General features: G+C 53.3%; 1 long non-coding RNA gene across 1 annotated transcript; it reads left to right on the top strand.

The window, feature by feature from the left end:
* Positions 1-555: 555 nt before the first annotated feature.
* Positions 556-10,632, top strand: LOC144582370 (uncharacterized). Its single transcript, XR_013534956.1, has 2 exons — positions 556-782; positions 7,321-10,632. It is a non-coding gene; the product is annotated as an uncharacterized LOC144582370 (long non-coding RNA).
* The last annotated feature ends 464 nt before the right edge of the window (positions 10,633-11,096 follow it).

Genomic DNA, 11,096 nt, shown 5'->3' with positions numbered 1-11,096 from the left:
GCACTGACATTCTGAGGTGTGGGGAGCTAGGGCTTCAACACGTGAATTTTAGGGGCCACGGTTTCAGCCCATAACATCTATGGAGCCAGAAAGGAGGTCAGTGGTAGCCAGGAGTTAGAGGCAGGGGATGGAGAGTGACTGCTAACGGGCACTGGGTTTTCTTGGGCAAATGAAAATGTCCTACAGCTGGTTGTGAAGACAGCTTGGGAAACTACTAAAAACTGCTGGATTGTATAAACGGTGAACTTTATGGTATGTGAACTATGTATTTCAATGTAAAAACAGGAATATTTGCTAACCTTGAGAAGAGATTAATATGGGTGCCAGTGAGAAAGACAAGGCCACATAAAGACAAAACCATGCGGAAAATGGTTCTTCTGTGCTGTCGCTCTCCCCTTCCCATAACTCCAGCCAGGAGTCCTTTGGCTGGTTTTCCAAGTAGCTTTGACAAACCACCAGCTCAGGGTTCTTTCTCCCAACCACCGCCCCCCAGCCTTGTTGCCAGGCTACGGAAATCCAGAGCACTGCCTGTGAAAGGAAAGCCAAGGACAGAACAGAGCCCTGGGGAGCAGCTGTGGTGGCCGAGCGGAAGGAGGAGGCAGGGACTTCCGGCCGCCCAGAGCCCTGGCAGAGGCAGCCGCTGCATCGAGCCCCTCACTTTGTTGAGGGGTGTCCCTGTGCTTGGAAAGGCACATTCCTTTTCAGCAGCATTGCTGTGGGCTTTGGAATTTCTTGCCTGGTTCTTAATTTCTCTCTTTCTCATGAAAGCCTTTCTCTTCTAGGTAAGTAATTGTTCCTATTCTGTGTCCTCAGTGAGATGGGGAGGAGTGGCCAATTTGTGGCACCTTTTTTTCTGTGATGCAGCCCAGAGGTCTCCATGCCCTGTAGCTCCGTGCTTAGGGAAAGGTGTGTTCCTACAATCAGCTCGTCCATGCTCTCATCTGGAAGCAGGTACAGACACACAGAGCTCCATGACCTCACTCCCAGGCACTGTCATAGGGAAACACAATTTGCTAAATGCATGGGAAAACACAGTATTACAAAACCTTTCCAGCTGGGTGATGTGACTCATGCCTGCAATCCCAGCACTTTGGGAGGCAGAGGCAGGCAGGTCATCTGAGGTCAGGAGTTTGAGACCAGCCTGGCCAACATGGTGAAACCCTGTCTCTACCAAAAAATGCAAAAATTAGCCAGGCACAGTGATGTGCACCTGTAGTCCAGATACTCGGGAGGCTGAGGCCAGAGAATCACTTCAACCCGGGAGATGGAGGCTGCAGTGAGCTGATATCGAGTTGTGCACTCCAGCCTGGGGACAGAGGAAGACTGGGAAAAAATAAACAGAAAACTTGTTCTGTAAAAATTATTCTGGTCCAAAACATGATACGTGTTTTTGTGTGTGAGTGTGAGTGTTTGTATGTATGTGCGTGTGCCTGTGTGTGTGCATGTGTGTGCACATGCACGTGTGCCTGTGTGCATGTGTGTGCCTGTGTACATGTGTGTGTGCGCACACAAGGGACTTAGGTTGCCACCAATCTTGAAAGGTCGTACAAAAAGGCAAATGGAAAGAAACCCAGGAGAAGCATTTCCCTGCTGCTGAAGACAGAAAAGGCACTGCAGCAGATCTTGCTGGAGCAGGCAGCAACCATTCGTGTTATTGTTAACAAACTGAATTTGTGGAGTCTTTGGTGTTTCTGTGTTTGATGTCCTTGGTTCGTTCATCTGACCACAGAACCATTATTAGTGGCAGGAAATATCACTGTACATTTATACTGAAAGTCTGTAGTTCTGGCAAGATTAAAACGTTGAGAACATAAAGTTGCAAATCCTAATAACACTTTTTAAAAGTCAGTTTTCTTTCACATGAGTGCATGTGAAAAATTCACGCAGCTTTTGGTCATCCAAGGTCACAGGAGAGAGCCTGAGCGTTGAAACCTGCACCAGCAACCCAGGTAAGGCGGCTCCTTGTGCCAGGGCGCCCTCTAGAGCCGGAGAGAGGAAGCTGCACTGGTGGCAGGCAGTGCCTCTGCACCCAAGAGGTGCTTACCCCAAAACAGATGCTGGGACCCAGATGCCTGCCCTGGGTAACCAGCACAAATGAACCAAAACAGCCCAGGCTGTGTGAATCCTTGGGGATCCCCTAACTTCATCCCTTGAGTTTTAAAGCCAAGAAACTTGATATCCAGATAAGAAAGATGCCCTTTCGAGGCCAAGACACCGTGGAAGGAAAACCCTCTCCATCTTCCCCAGCCAACAGGTCCCTTGGAGAGAAGACCCTCTCCCCGACCCATTGTACCTCTCCCCAGGACCCTCAGTCCCTCTGGGGAAGAAGACCCTCTCCCCCACCCCTCATACCTCCCCCCAGGACCCTCAGTCCCTCTGGGGAAGAAGACCCTCTCCCCCACCCCTCATACCTCCCCCCAGGACCCTCAGTCCCTCTGGGGAAGAAGACCCTCTCCCCCACCCCTCATACCTCCCCCCAGGACCCTCAGTCCCTCTGGGGAAGAAGACCCTCTCCCCTACCCCTCATACCTCCCCCCAGGACCCTCAGTCCCTCTGGGGAAGAAGACCCTCTCCCCTACCCCTCATACCTTCCCCCAGGACCCTCAGTCCCTCTGGGGAAGGAAGACCATCTCCCCCACCCCTCATACCTCTCCCCAGACCCCCAGGCCCTCTGCGGAAGAAGACCCCACCCCTCATGAGTGCCCTCCCACCCCAGCTAACAGGATTCTCAGGAAAGAAGACCCTCTCTTCCACATCTCACAACACCCCCCTCAGCCAACAGGACCCTGGGGAAGGAAGACTGTTTCCCACCCCTCACGACCACCCCTGCCTCACTCCCCAGCCCCAGCCAACAGGACAGACAGGGTGCAGGCAGGGTCACGGGTTTGGTGGAGAGAGCTTGGGATTACCCCAAAGCTTTTTCTGTTTTCGGGGTCTGTGGCCTGCCTAGTGGCCAGAACCAGCCAGTTCTGTGAGAACACTGGAGACATGAGCTTCCCCTGCTAAGCAAGTGGGCAGCAGCCTGGCCAGGGAGGCGTGGGTGTCACGAGTGAAGGGCCCAGTGGGCCCAGGGGCTGTGACCACATGTGGAGGGCCAGGGCCTGGGTGTGGGGCCTGGGGCCTGGGCCCTGGACTTCCCTTCTTGGGGCTGAGGTTTGCTCATCTGTGAGTCAGGCTTAGGCACCAATGCCTTGGGGTGGCCTTGAGGTTAAGGGGGTCTGTTTGTGTGAAATGCTTGGGCTGGGCCTGCCCTCAGCACACTCAACAGGTGACAGGGACCACGACCGTGATGTTGGGGCCGTCGGCCGCCTTTACAGGTGAGCACATTGCACACCCGGGGGAGCTGGTGATGACATCTGCCTGGTCCTCACCCAAAGCAGCCAGACCTCTGAGACCCTGGGCAGTGCTGTTCATGCTTCCCTCATTTTCCATAGCTCATTGCCACCTGGAGCCCCAAATATGCAACATAAGTAAGCCATTTCCCCTTAATTGTGTTCACAGATTGAAAGATGCTAATAAGAGATCCACAAATTTCTAAGAGAGAAAAAACCTAAAATGTCAATATTGTAAATCACATAGGCTCCCGACACAGCTCAACATCACACACTTGTTCCTCTGCCCCCCAAACATACAAACATGTACTCATATACACACACATACACACACACATACACATATACACACACACAAACACACATGTACACACACATACACACAGGCAAACACAAGTATGCACAGACATTTGGGAGCATGCACAAAGACACACAGATGCACACAAGTACACACGTATACACAGACTCAGAGTCACACATGCACAAAACAGGCACACATGAGCACACACAGAGACACACATGGGCATGCACAAAGACACAGACACATGAGTACACACACAGACACACACACATGAATAAGAAGACATGATCAGACGTGAGAAAAGATTCACTAGTATAGAATAGAGGAATCCAGCTGAAATTTCAGAGTAATTGCACCATATATCACAAATCTACTTTTTAAGACAGCATTAGTTTAAGACTAATCCGTAGTCTCAAACAGGTGTGAGAGATTATTTCATCTAACACTGGAGGGCAGGGTGACAGGGGTGAAGATTGATTCTGAATTAAAAACACGATTTCATTTGTAAAAGCAACAGAAACAAAATTGCGGCTACATTTGCCCTTCAGTCTAGCAACTCTACGCCGCTAGAAATCGATCTAAAAAGTATACTGGTGTAAGTGCAAAGCGACCTGGGCACAGTGCTGTCAATTGAAGCATTATTTGTGATAATACAAGATCGAAACCCCAAAATGTCCACAAGTAGTGGGCAGGACTATGAAGCTACAAGAAGAGGAAGGTCTCTGCGGGAGAGGAAGGTCTCTGTGGGAGAGGGAGATCTCTGCAGGAGAGGAAGGTCTCTGCGGGAGAGGGAGATCTCTGTGGGAGAGGAAGGTCTCTGAGGGAGAGGGAGGTCTCTGTGGGAGAGGGAGATCTCTGAGGGAGAGGAAGGTCTCTGTGGGAGAGGAAGGTCTCTGAGGGAGAGGGAGGTCTCTGCAGGAGAGGAAGGTCTCTGCGGGAGAGGGAGATCTCTGCAGAAGAGGGAGATCTCTGAGGGAGAGGGAGATCTCTGTGGGAGAGGAAGGTCTCTGAGGGAGAGGGAGGTCTCTGTGGGAGAGGAAGGTCTCTGAGGGAGAGGGAGGTCTCTGTGGGACAGGGAGATCTCTGCAGGAGAGGAAGGTCTCTGTGGGAGAGGGAGATCTCTGAGGGAGAGGGAGGTCTCTGAGGGAGAGGGAGGTCTCTGTGGGAGAGGAAGGTCTCTGAGGGAGAGGGAGGTCTCTGTGGGAGAGGGAGATCTCTGAGGGAGAGGGAGGTCTCTGTGGGAGAGGGAGATCTCTGAGGGAGAGGGAGGTCTCTGTGGGAGAGGAAGGTCTCTGAGGGAGAGGGAGGTCTCTGCAGGAGAGGAAGGTCTCTGAGGGAGAGGGAGGTCTCTGTGGGAGAGGGAGATCTCTGAGGGAGAGGGAGGTCTCTGAGGGAGAGGGAGGTCTCTGTGGGAGAGGGAGGTCTCTGAGGGAGAGGGAGGTCTCTGTGGGAGAGGGAGGTCTCTGAGGGAGAGGGAGATCTCTGTGGGAGAGGGAGATCTCTGAGGGAGAGGGAGGTCTCTGAGGGAGAGGGAGGTCTCTGTGGGAGAGGAAGGTCTCTGAGGGAGAGGGAGGTCTCTGTGGGAGAGGGAGATCTCTGCAGGAGAGGAAGGTCTCTGCGGGAGAGGGAGATCTCTGTGGGAGAGGAAGGTCTCTGAGGGAGAGGGAGGTCTCTGTGGGAGAGGGAGATCTCTGAGGGAGAGGGAGGTCTCTGTGGGAGAGGGAGATCTCTGAGGGAGAGGGAGGTCTCTGTGGGAGAGGGAGATCTCTGAGGGAGAGGAAGGTCTCTGTGGGAGAGGAAGGTCTCTGAGGGAGAGGGAGGTCTCTGCAGGAGAGGAAGGTCTCTGCGGGAGAGGGAGATCTCTGCAGAAGAGGGAGATCTCTGAGGGAGAGGGAGATCTCTGTGGGAGAGGAAGGTCTCTGAGGGAGAGGGAGGTCTCTGTGGGAGAGGAAGGTCTCTGAGGGAGAGGGAGGTCTCTGTGGGACAGGGAGATCTCTGCAGGAGAGGAAGGTCTCTGTGGGAGAGGGAGATCTCTGAGGGAGAGGGAGGTCTCTGAGGGAGAGGGAGGTCTCTGTGGGAGAGGAAGGTCTCTGAGGGAGAGGGAGGTCTCTGTGGGAGAGGGAGATCTCTGAGGGAGAGGGAGGTCTCTGAGGGAGAGGGAGGTCTCTGTGGGAGAGGAAGGTCTCTGAGGGAGAGGGAGATCTCTGCAGGAGAGGAAGGTCTCTGAGGGAGAGGGAGATCTCTGTGGGAGAGGGAGATCTCTGAGGGAGAGGGAGGTCTCTGAGGGAGAGGGAGATCTCTGTGGGAGAGGAAGGTCTCTGAGGGAGAGGGAGGTCTCTGTGGGAGAGGGAGGTCTCTGTGGGAGAGGGAGATCTCTGCAGGAGAGGAAGGTCTCTGCGGGAGAGGGAGATCTCTGTGGGAGAGGAAGGTCTCTGAGGGAGAGGGAGGTCTCTGTGGGAGAGGGAGATCTCTGAGGGAGAGGGAGGTCTCTGTGGGAGAGGGAGATCTCTGAGGGAGAGGGAGGTCTCTGCGGGAGAGGAAGGTCTCTGAGGGAGAGGGAGGTCTCTGTGGGAGAGGGAGATCTCTGAGGGAGAGGGAGGTCTCTGTGGGAGAGGGAGGTCTCTGAGGGAGAGGGAGGTCTCTGTGGGAGAGGGAGATCTCTGAGGGAGAGGGAGATCTCTGTGGGAGAGGAAGGTCTCTGAGGGAGAGGGAGGTCTCTGTGGGAGAGGGAGATCTCTGAGGGAGAGGGAGGTCTCTGTGGGAGAGGGAGATCTCTGTGGGAAAGGGAGATCTCTGTAGGAGAGGAAGGTCTCTGTGGACTGATATGTCAAGATCTGCAGAATATCATTTCAGGGAGGAAAAAAACCAAGAGGGCAGCATGGAAGAAATAGATTGCGGTGTCTTCTGTCATATATGTGGGGAAATAAAAATGTGTGCATATATTAGCAAAAAAAAAAAAAAAAAAGATAAGCCCAAGGCCAGGTGCAGTGGTCACACCTGTATTCCCAGCACTTGGGAAGACCCAGGCAAGAGGACCCTTTAGTCCAGAAAGTTGAGGCTGCGATGAGCCATAATTGTACCACTGCACTCCAGCCTGGGCCACAGAGCAAGACCCCGCCTCTGAAAATATATATATATATATATACCAGAAATGAAGATGATTACATACAGGGCACACTGGGGGAGAACGGGATGGCATGAAAGTGACACTTCAGTCATTCACCCTCTAATCCTCTTTGATTTTTGAACCGCGCAATTGAATCATACAGGAAAAAAGCAGCCTTTACAATTAAAAACTGTAATGTGTGAACCTAATTGTATATCAAATTGGTGACATACAGAAAACAACTGTTTCTTGGTCTTTAAAATATTTTTATTTACTTTAAATAAAAGTCAATTAAGTATTTTTATTTACTTTATTGCACATGCTTAGTGAAATATAGTCTAAAAGTACAAAAGAAAGGGTTAAAAAACCCTAAACTGAATTTAGCCATTTATTGTTAGTAATAATAGTAGAATTGTTATTTTGAAATTATCTTATGTATAAGATAAAAGAAGTAATTTTTGAATGCTCTTATAAACAAAGATTTTTAGAGTGAGAAAAAAATACAAGTACAAAATAAGAGTCCATGCAAAATTTTATGTTTGCACTGAAAATATTAACATAAACTCATGCTTTATTTATAGGTATATTTTCTAACTTGAAATATATTCGCCGAAAGAGCCTAGAACTCTGACACCGACGGCACTGAGCACCGATTTTTACACTCAGATTTCATCACTAATGTTACTCCCACTAAAAGGATTGAGTTGTTTTTTGTTTTGTTTTGTTTTTTTTGAAATGAAGTCTTGCTCTGTCACCCAGGCTGGAGTGCAATGGCAAGATCTCAGCTCACTGCAACCTCTGCCTCCTGGGTCCAAGCGATTCTCCTGCCTCAGCCTCCCAAGAGATTACAGGTGCCAGCCACCAAACCCGGGTCATTTTAGTAGAGACAGGGTTTTTACCATATTGGCCAGATTGGTCTTGAACTCCTGACCTCAGGTGATCCACCTGCCTCGGCTTCCCGAAGTGCTGGGATTACAGGTGTGAGCCACCTGCACGACCCAGATTGAGTTTTGGCGAAAGTTCTTTCCTCCTTCTGCACCCATCCCCCTTGCCATCTTCTGTGCAGATCCTCCCGCCGAAGGTGGCACGACTTTCTCGGCATTTGGCTCTGTGAAGTCTTGGCAGACACACTGGGCATCCTCGAGTGTGGCAGACACACCTGACAGCCTTAACGGAAGCATGCCCTGAGACCTGCCCTGTGGTCTAAGAAGAGAGTGTGTTCACCATGAGGTGGAGGTTGCGGTGATCTGAGATCCAGCCACTGCACTCCAGCCTGGCGACAGAGCAAGACTCCGTATCAAAAAAAAAAAAAAAAAAAAAAGTGTGAGTTTAGAGGCTCAGGGTCCCGGGCTAAGGAATCCAGGAGGGGCGGACCCAGAAATCCACTCCTTATCCATGAAGGAATCTGAGCCCCTGGCCCAGGCCTTGGATCGAGGCCCTTTGTTGTGGGTTAGCTGGGGGCTGCCAGCTGGAGGGCACAAAGGGAAAATCCTGTGTAAATGGCAGGTTCTTTACAAAGAGTAGTGGTTTTCCCATCCAGCACTGCCACTGGATCACCCCTGTACATTGAAGTCCTCAAAAAAGCCCCGTGTCTCCCAGGCTGGCGTCAGGTCTCCTCCTGGCCTCTTGGGCGTGGCGCCACCCCTGTTGGAGTCCACGGAGCTCCCTCCGCATGGTGATGGGAGGGTGAGGCAGGATGGGAGGAAGCCAGTGCCTGCTGAGCCTGTGGGATACGCAGAAGGTGGGTGGAGATCTGCAGGGGCATCCCAGGGGCGCACTCCACACCAACGTGGGGCGGGTTGCTACTATCCTTGATGGGTGGGGCCCATGCCCGAGTAGGGGGATGCCGGGGAAACACCAGCAGGTCTGGAAGAGCAGCTGCAGGGTATAAATCCCACGAAGTGAATGTCAGGCCCCAGCCATGGCCCCTGAAATTGGCAGCCACTGAGGTGTGCCCAGTGCAGGCGGGTTCCTCAGCTCCAGGGCAGCTGTGACTAGAAGGATGTGCAGACTTGCTCGGGCTGAGACCCCAGAGACCTACTGCTCTGCCTGGTGGCACAGGATGGTGAAGTGGAGACACTGGCTTGGGTAGCCCACTGGAACAGTCACCAGCCACCATGTCAACTGGTCAGGGCCATTATGACGAAAGCGTCCTGGGGCCCTAAGTCCTGGGATTCCATGGAGGCCTCTAGTGGGAAGGAGGGTGAAGGCCGGGATGAGCCCGTCGGTGTTCCTGTCCTCTCTGTGCCACCAGCAGCCACCACAAGATAAAGGCAGACCAACCGCATGCCCAGGGATCGAGACTTGCCCCCACCTGCAAGATGATGGCAGCCTGGGCCAACACTGTTGCGGAATGGTTGGAGCTGAGAAATGGGTTCAGACAGAAGGGGAGAGAGTCGGTCCCGGGTGGCTTCTCTGTCTGTGGGACACAGATAGAGGGCACTGTCCTCTGCAGGGTCGAGATGAGTCAAATGGCATCTATCACAGGCCACCTGGCCCTGAGGCAGCACCTCTGTGGCACCAATAGTGATGATCAGGCCACCCCCCTCCTCGGCTGGGTGGGTGGGAGCTGCAAGGAGGCCTGGTCACGTGAGGGGGACATCCCATATCTCCTTTGTGATGGCAGACTAAGGAGAATTTCAGGACAGCCCCTGGGATCTAGGGACGGAGCCCCCATCTGCGTTGAACCCTGCTGGGTCCCAGTGACAAGGTTCTCGCTGCCCGCATGGAAGGTGCCATCCTGAAGTGTGTACTCAAGTGGACGGCACGCTGGCGTCTACCCTGAGCCCTGTGCTGACCCAGTGTCCCAAGGCATCCAAGCGGCCATCGACTGAGGGGAAATGGAGAACCTGTGTGGGTGAGGGGTGTGGGCTGCTGGCATGAAAGACGAGAGACATGAAGGGAAGGAGATGGCCAAGGAGCCCGTCAAGGTGACCCACTAACAAAGGTAGGGCGACCTGGTAGTGGCAGGCACACCTACCCTGCAAACAGATAAATGGCTCAGTGCTGTCCAGTCAGACTGTGGCAGAAGCTTGGGCCAGGGCCACGCTTCCCTAAGGAGCCTGGGGCCAGCCCCCAGCCCTCCCACAGAGGCATGGCCAGCACCAACCCTGCCAGACAAGGATGAAGGCCACGGCCACGGAATCCCCGTAGGAGCAGAGTTCTTCCTCAGAACTGTGTCCGGAATCCTCCTGCTTCTCATCCCTGTCCCTGGACCCCTTGGTCCAGGCCACCGCCCCTCTCACTCGGACAAGCCCGGGCCCCCATCACTGCTCCCTGCCCACCTGTGCACACCTGTCTCCTCTCACACAGCATCAGGCTCAGTCTGGGCTGTTCCTCCTCCATCCTCCTGTCCTCCCTGCTCACCCCTCCGACCTCCCTGCAGCTTCCCGAGGATGGAGTCAGGGTCCCGGGCAGAGCCTCTACCCTCGAGGGCCCCTTTGTGGGGAGCACTCTTCCCTCAGAGGCCCCATCAGAGGCCTTTGAACCAGAGCGACTCCATCTTGAGTAGGGGTTTGGTGAAATAAGGCTGAGGCCTGCTGCATGCCCTGTAAGTTAGACATTCGAAGTCTCGGGGTGAGACAGGAGGTCAGCACAAGACACAGGTCATAAAGACCTCTCCGATGAAACCGGTTGCAGTAGAGGAGAGGCCAAATGTCACCAAAACCAAGATGGCGACGAGAGCGACCTCTGGTCGTCCTCACTGCTACCCTCCCACCAGCGCCATGACAGTTTATGGCCTAGAAAGGGGAGGCGTGAAAAATCCACCACTTGTGTAGCTTATAATCAATAAATAACCTTCAAAGTGAGCCGCCAGCAGCCCTCGGGTGCTCTGCCTGCGGAGTAGCCATTCTTATTTCCTTTTCTTTCTTAATAAACTTGCTTTGTCTTTAGTGTCTGAACTCACCCTGAATTCTTTCTCGGGTGAGATCCAAGATCCCTCTCCTGGTGTGTGGATTGGGACCGCTTTCTGGTGACAGCCCCTCCCCTCCCCAGCACGTCACGTTGGCTTCCCTGCCACCTGCCCCATCCCCTTGTCAACTGCCCCACGCTGCCCGCTCCCTGCCCCCTCGCCCACCTTCCTGGCTTTAGCCATCGCGCAGGTCACCTCCTTCCAGAGCACGGCCCTCAGTCCTAGGCCTCTTCACTGCTTCTCCCACCTCAGCTCCAGGGGCGAGGAGTTCACTGTTCACCGTGGTTCCTAAAGGCCACAGCGCCTGCACACAGGACGCGTTCAGTACATGTTTTTTGAATGAGTGAGTGACGAATGAATTAAATAAAAAGCAACTCAGGTTTCTCCAAGTGTGACCACAGCTTGCGGCACGGTATAATCTGTGTTTGAATGGCTTTCCGTACA

The sequence above is a fragment of the Callithrix jacchus genome, chromosome 4 (assembly GCF_049354715.1).
Source record: "Callithrix jacchus isolate 240 chromosome 4, calJac240_pri, whole genome shotgun sequence".
Classification (NCBI taxonomy): Eukaryota; Metazoa; Chordata; class Mammalia; order Primates; family Cebidae; genus Callithrix; species Callithrix jacchus.
The sequence above is the reverse complement of the archived record's forward strand: the minus strand, read 5'-3'. Positions and strand labels throughout refer to the sequence as shown.